The 7,229-nt window shown below is 43.3% G+C and overlaps 1 non-coding gene across 1 annotated transcript; it reads right to left on the bottom strand.

Moving 5' to 3' along the window:
- Positions 1-474: 474 nt before the first annotated feature.
- Positions 475-582, bottom strand: TRNAL-CAA. The gene is made up of 2 exons: positions 545-582; positions 475-520 (listed from the first exon to the last, which is right to left on the bottom strand). It is a non-coding gene; the product is annotated as a tRNA-Leu (tRNA).
- Between the last annotated feature and the right edge of the window lie 6,647 nt (positions 583-7,229).

The raw sequence follows: 7,229 nt of genomic DNA, 5'->3' as shown, positions 1-7,229 counted from the left end.
CAGGCTGAAGTCTGTACTGAAGTGGGGTAGACAGGTGGCAGGGAGGTCAGCAAAGAGGCTGATAGGATAATAGGATAATGTACATATTTACTATTCTATTTATTTTGTTAATGATGTACATCTAGCTTTACTTCTATTTATTCTGATGAATTGACACCTGTCCACATGTTTCGTTTTGTTGTCTATCTCCCCCTTCTAAAAATGATAATAATGCATTTATTAAGCTCTTACTATGTGCAAAGCACTATTCTAAGTGCTGGGGAGGTTGCAAGATGATCAGGTTGTCCAACGGGGAGCTCACAGTCTTAATCCCCATTTTCCAGGTGAGGTAACTGAGGAACAGAGAAGTGAAGTGACTTGCCCAAAGTCACACACCTGACAAGTGGCGGAGCCAGGATTTGAACCTCTGACATCTGACTCCAAAGCCCATGCTCTTTCCACTGAGCCACGCTGCTTCCCCAAAAGAAGCCTGCGTGTCAGAAGTGGGATTTGAACCCACACCGCCATACGGACACCAGAACACCCATTCGAGGAAGGAAATCACTTTGAGTCTGGCGCCTTAGACCACTCGGCCATCCCGACACCTTCTAGACCGTGAGCCCACTGTTGGGTAGGGACCGTCTCTATATGTTGCCAACTTGTACTTCCCAAGCACTTAGTACAGTGCTCTGCACACAGTAAGCACTCAATACATACGATTGAATGAATGAAATGAATGAATGATGAGAGCTTGGAGTCAGATGGTGGCAGTTTGGATGGAGAAGAAGGACAGATTATAGTGACGTTCTGGAGGTTCAACTGATAGGATTTGCTTAATACATGGGTTGAACGGGAGACATGAGTTGAGGATAATGCTAAGGTTACCAACATATCATCCCCCTCCTCAAAAATCTCCAGTGGTTGCCCATCCACCTCCATAACTAACAAAAGCTCCTCACCATTGGCTTTAAAGCAGTCCATCACCTTGCCCCTCTCCTATCTCACCTGGCGTCTCTCCTTCTACAACCCAGCCCATATGCTTCGCTACTCCAGTGCTAACCTTCTCACCGTGCCTCGATCTCTCCTGTCTCACCGCTGATCCCTGGCTCAGAGCCTACCTCTGGCCTGGAATGCCCTCCCTCCTCAAATCCACCAAACAACTCCTCTCCCCTGCTTCAAAGCCTTACATTGAAAGCACATCTCCTCCAAGAGGCCTTCCCAGACTAAGCCCCACTTTTCCTCGCCTCCTACTCCCTTCTGTATCACCCTGACTTGCTCTTTTTGCTCTTCCCCTCACCACCCAGACCCACAGCACTTATGTATATAGCTGTAATTTTATTTATTTGCATTGATGTCCGTCTCCCCCAATCTAGACTGTGAATTCACTGTGGGCAGGGATTGTCACTGTTTATTGTTGCATTGTACTTTCCCAAGTGCTTAGTGTAGAGCTCTGCACATCATGAGCACTTAATACAGTTGAATGAATGAATGGATGAGTGGTGCTGTCTACGGTGATGAGAAAGTCAAGGAGAGGACAGGGTTTGGGTGGGAAGGTGAGGAGTTCTGTTTCGGACATGTTAAGTTTAGCGTGTTGGCGGGGCAACCAAGTAGAGATGTTCTGAAGGCCGAAGTAAATATGAAACTACAGAGAAAAATCCCGACTAAACTTGTAGATTTGGGAATCATCTGCACAGAGGTGGGAGTTGAAGCCTTGGGAGCGAATGAGTTCACCAAGGGAGTGGGTGTAGATGGAGAATAGAAGGGAACCCAGAATTGGGCCTACATTTAAGGAATGAGAGGCAGAGGAGGAGCCTTGCCAGAAACGTAAAAGTAGAACCAGGAAACGACTGTGTCAGTGAGGACAAGGTTGGATTACGTTTCCAGGAAAAGGGGCTGGCCCTCAGTTTCTAAGGCAGCTGAGCGGTAGAGAAAGATTAGGATGAAGTAGAGGCCATTGAATTTTGAAAGGAGGAGATCATTGGTGACCTTTCAGAGGGCAATTTTATGGGTGGAGCAAAGTGGGCAGAAGCCGGATCGGAGAGTGTCAGGGGAGAGAATTGGAGAAGCGAAAGCGGAGGCAGTGGGTGTAGAAAACTCATTAAAGAATTTTGGAGAGAAATGGGAGGAAGGAGTTGGGATGTTAACTCAAGGGAACGATGGGGTTAAAGAAGGGTATTTTTAGGATAGAGGAAGCATGAAAATGTTTGAAAAGAGTGGGGAAAAAGCCATTGTAGAGCAAACAGTTGAAGATGGTGGTCAGAGCGGGAAAATGGAGGGGGCAAGTGCTTTGATAAAGTGTGAAGGGATGAGGCCAGAGGTACAGATGGAGGGGGTGGATTTTGAGAGAAGGCAGGAGATTTCCTCTAGAGATACTGCTGGGAAAGATGGGAGAGTTGAAGAAGGGGCAGGAGGAGGGTGGGATTCCGAGAAAAGTAGGGAAGATTTTAGGGCGATCCCTCCTGATGGTTTCAATTTTCTCAATAAAGTGCACCGCCAGGTCATTAGGGGCAAGAAGACAGGGAAGGCAGGGGGACAGGGAGTTTGAAGAGGCTCTGCATATAGTACACGTTCCATAAATACAACTGATTGATTGGGAAGTGGGGAAACTTGGACTGAATGGTTTTGTTGAAAAACCATCCAGGCAGCAGAGTAAAGTATAGACTGAAGTGGAGAGAGGCAGAAGGCAGAATAGTTAAATTATGTATCAAAGCTTTCCACAGTTTTCAAAGATGATGCTACCGAACACTAGATCCTACCCATAAGTACCGGCTGAGAAAATCAATGTGTGACTGACAATCCACTCCACATAGAGTTCATATAGAGTCAGATCCTTGTTGCGGTGATGTAGGACCTGTTGCTGTTCTTAAGATTGTTATTTTCGCTTCTGATCTTCCACAAATCCCTGACCATGGAATAACACTTTTCTCCCCTGTACCACCCAACAGAGCAATCTGTCTACTCAGGTAGTTTCCCAACAGCCATTACTGTATCACACTTAAATCAGACAGACCACAGCTCTTTCCCTCTTCCAAGCCTCCTAAAATTCCACCCCCTCCAAAAAAGCCTTCCCTGATCAATTTCCCAACATCCAAAGCCATATCATCTCTAGAATGTAATCTCATTATGGGCAGGGAGAATGTCTGCTGATTCTGTCGTATTCATTCAGTCATATTTATTAAGTAACTACTGTGTGTAGAACACTGTACTAAGTGCTTGGGAAAGTACAATAAAGAGTGACAATCCCTGCCCTCAATGAGCTCACAGTCTAGAGGTCCGTACTCTCCCAAGTAGTATTTGTTAAGTGCTTACTGTGTGCAGGGCACTGTACTAAGCGCTGGGGTGGATACAAGAAAATCTGGTTGAACACAGTCCCTGTCCCACATTCATTCATTCATTCAATCGTATTTATTGAGCACTTGAGCCCCACATGGGGCTCACAGTCTTAATCCCCATTTAGCAGATGAGGAAACTGAGGCCCAGAGACGTGAAGTGACTTGCCCAATATCACACAGCAGACAAGTGGCAGAGCTGAGATTAGAACCCACAACCTTCTGATTCCTAGGCCTATGCTCTATCAACGACTCCATGCTTAGTACAGTGCTCTGTACATAGCAAGCGCTCAATAAATACCACTGATTGATTGAGTTAAACATCTGAAACAACTGGCAAGGGCATGGAAAAGAGGGTCAATAATGATAGAGTAATGAATTTTGCTGGGCAGAGGAGAGAGCAAAGTTAAAGGACGCAAGGCTGAACTTGAGATGGACAATGTAGGTCTGATATCTGGATTTCCGGCAGTGGCAGAAACATTTAATGCCTTTTCTGCTTCTTAACTGGACCATGAGCCCCGTGTGAGACAGGGACTGTGTCCAACCTTATTAACTTATACCTACTCTGGCACTTAGAAGATTGTTTAGCTCATAGTGAGTGCTTAACAAATACCATATTGTTATTATTAATCATTATCATCAGCTGAATCACAAACGCAGCCACAAATCTTCTCTTGTAATTGGCCATCAGTTTTGTAATGCCGTACTCCAAGGTGATTAGAACAACAGAGAAGTATTTCAATTTGTGTTACAATAAGAAGAGTATTGTTCCTGCAGTTACATAAATTTTCTATAGTGGCTTCATCTTGAGAAATGTAAATCAATCACCAATTTATGGAATTATCAGAAGTTAATTAAACAGCCATTATCAGTGGTGTTACTCTCCTATACACACCATTTGTTGCTGTAACAACAGCACTGCAGGTTGGAAGGAGGAAGCTTCTTATGCCGTGGATAAAGCAGGATTGCATAGTAGATAGACCACAATTCTCAGAGTCAGAAGTTCATGGGATCTAATCCCGGTTCTGCCATTTGTCTGCTGTGTGACTTTGGGCAAATCACTTCACTTCTCTGGGCCTCAGTTACCTCATCTGCAAAATTCATTCATACATTAAATCACATTTGTTGAGCTCTTACTATATGGAGAGCACTGTACTAAGCATTTGGGAGAGTATAAAACAATAATGAACAGACACATTTCCTGCCCACAGCAAGGTTACAGTATAGAGGGCAGGGACTGTGTCCAGCCTGATTTGCTCATATTCATCCCAGTGCTTAGTAAAGTGCCTGGAACATAGTAAGTGCTTAATGACTACCACAATTCATTATTATTATTATAATTCTAATCCCAGCTGTGTGACTTGTCCACTGTGTGACCTTGGGTAAGCTACTTAACTTCTCTGTGCCTCAGTTACTTCATCTGTAATAACAATAATAATGATAATAATGGAATTTGTTAAGCGCTTACTATGTGCCAAGCACTGTTCTAAGCCCTGGGGTAGGTGCAAGGTAATCAGGACGTCCCACGTGGGGCTCACAGTCTTAATCTCCATTTTATAGATGAGGAAACTGAGGTCCAGAGAAGTTAAATAACTTGCCCAAGGTCACACAGCAGAAAAATGGTGGAGCTAGGATTAGAACCCATGACCTCTGACTTCCAAGCCTGTGTTCTTTCCACTAAGCCACGCTCCTTTCCTTTCTTTCTTTAAAATGCATCATGGCATAGTGAGTAGAGTACGGGCCTGGGAATCGGATGGTCATGGGTTTTAATCCCAGCTCCTCAACTCGTCTTCTGTATGACCTTGGGCAAGTCACTTTACTTTTCTGTGCCGCAGTTACCTCATCTGTAAAATGGGGATTGAGGCTGTGGGACCCACATGGGTCAGGGACTGTGTCCAACTTGATTTGCTGGTATCCATCCCAGTGCTTAGTAGAGTGGCTGGCACATAGTGAGCGCTTAACAAATACCTTTAAAAAAAAAGAATATTTTGCAGTTGTTGCACAGAGCAGCATTGTTGGAAACTGTGATAATACACAAGTGCTAATTCTACTTTACTTGAAGCCCAAGAAGGAGCCTAGGAAACCTCTAGAGAATGGAGAACTTCACTTCTGTTTCAACTTTTGTGTGCAAGGAAACTTTTGAGCCAAGATGTTTGATTGAAATGTGCCTTGGAATCATATTTGGGGATGGCTTATTGATCATATTTGGAGCTTTCAGACTCATTAAAAATCACCATTCTTTTTGTTATTTGGTTCTGGAGAGCGATTGAAGAAAACGTGGGATGGTTTGAGCAGCACACTGAAGTCTATTCAGGCAAAATGGAGCAGCAGTAAATCCTGATGTTGCTAGTCGCAAGTGGAATCAGGACAGTAGAACAAACGAGAAAATGGATTTCCATAATGTCTTTGGTTTGAAGAATCCAAGATAATTTCCCTTCAAGAACAGAGTATTGAGCTGGCAAGGGATTTCAATATTTGCATTTTCCTAAAAACACTTGTCTGAAATAAATTCTAACACAGAGCGTAACTTTTCAGTTTTGCCCAGGAACTAAAACGCTTCTCTCATCTTCCCCAGGTGAATAACGATATTGAAAAAAAGGGTATTCAGAGAGAATTGCTAAACTTAGAGATTATTCTGGGAAAATGAGAGTGGATATGATCAGAAAAGTCATCTTTCTCCAGGGAAAAACTTCACGATGCATTGTACGGAATAAAACGGAGACAGTTGCTGGATGGAGAAGATACTAGAAGGAAAATACACACACACACACTCATTCATTCAATAGCATTTATTGAGTGTTTACAGTGTGCAGAACACTGTACTAAGTGCTTGGGAAATACAATTCAGAAACAGAGACAATCCCTGCCCACAACAGTCTCCTGAGAAGACCGCATCTGGATGGAATTTTTTTTTTCTTTCCCTGACTGGGCAACCAAATACATTCATATATTTTTTGTAAAGAATGAGCCGCAAACAAGCAGTGATAGGATGGCTCACAGGCTTGATGCTAACAGAAATTTGTATTACTCACGAATGCAATGTGCTCAAGGAAAACACCACTAGTTGGTTCTCTGTGAGAGTGTTTGTGGGGGAAATCTTTTCCCCGAAATCAGAAACATTTCAACAACTCAGGTATTTGCTATGTTGCAGCAACCTGGAGCAAGCAACGATTATTAATTAATTAATTAATTCAATCATATTAATTGAGCACTTACTGTGTGCAAAGCACTGTACTAAGTGCTTAGGAAAATACAATATGAAAATAAACAGACATTCACTTGTCTCAATGAGCTCATGGTCTAGAGGGGGTGACAGACATTAATATAAATAAGTAGATAAATAGAGCTGGGAGGAGGGCTTTATTGAAAACTTACTGTGTGCAGATCACTGTTCAAAGGTTTTAGGAAAGTGAAATATTATGGAGGGGTGTTTTGTTTTAATAATAATAATAATAATAATAATAGCATTTATTAAGTGCTTACTATGAAGAAAGCACGGTTTTAAGCACTGGGGAGGTTACAAAGTGATCAGATTGTCCCACAGGGGGCTCACAGTCTTAATCTCCATTTTACAGATGAGGGAACTGAGGCCCAGAGAAGTTAAGTGACTTGCCCAAAGTCACAAGGCTGACAATTGGTGGAGCCGGAATTTGAACCCATGACCTCCGACTCCAAAGCCCATGCTTTTTCCACTGAGCTACGCTGCTTCTTTTGTGGCGGCGGGGGGGGGTGCATTGGTATTTGTTAAGTACCTACTATGTGCCAGGCACTGTACTAAGCACTCGGTTAGATCCAAGATAATCAAGTTGAACACAGCCAAGCCCCACATGGTGTTCACTGTCTCAATACCTATTTTACAGAGGAGGTAACTTGAGGCAGAGAGAAGTTAAGTGACTAGATCAAGGTCACGCAGCAGACAAA

This window comes from Tachyglossus aculeatus, chromosome 1, assembly GCF_015852505.1.
Source record: "Tachyglossus aculeatus isolate mTacAcu1 chromosome 1, mTacAcu1.pri, whole genome shotgun sequence".
NCBI lineage: Eukaryota > Metazoa > Chordata > Mammalia > Monotremata > Tachyglossidae > Tachyglossus > Tachyglossus aculeatus.
This window is presented reverse-complemented; position numbering and strand designations above follow the sequence as displayed.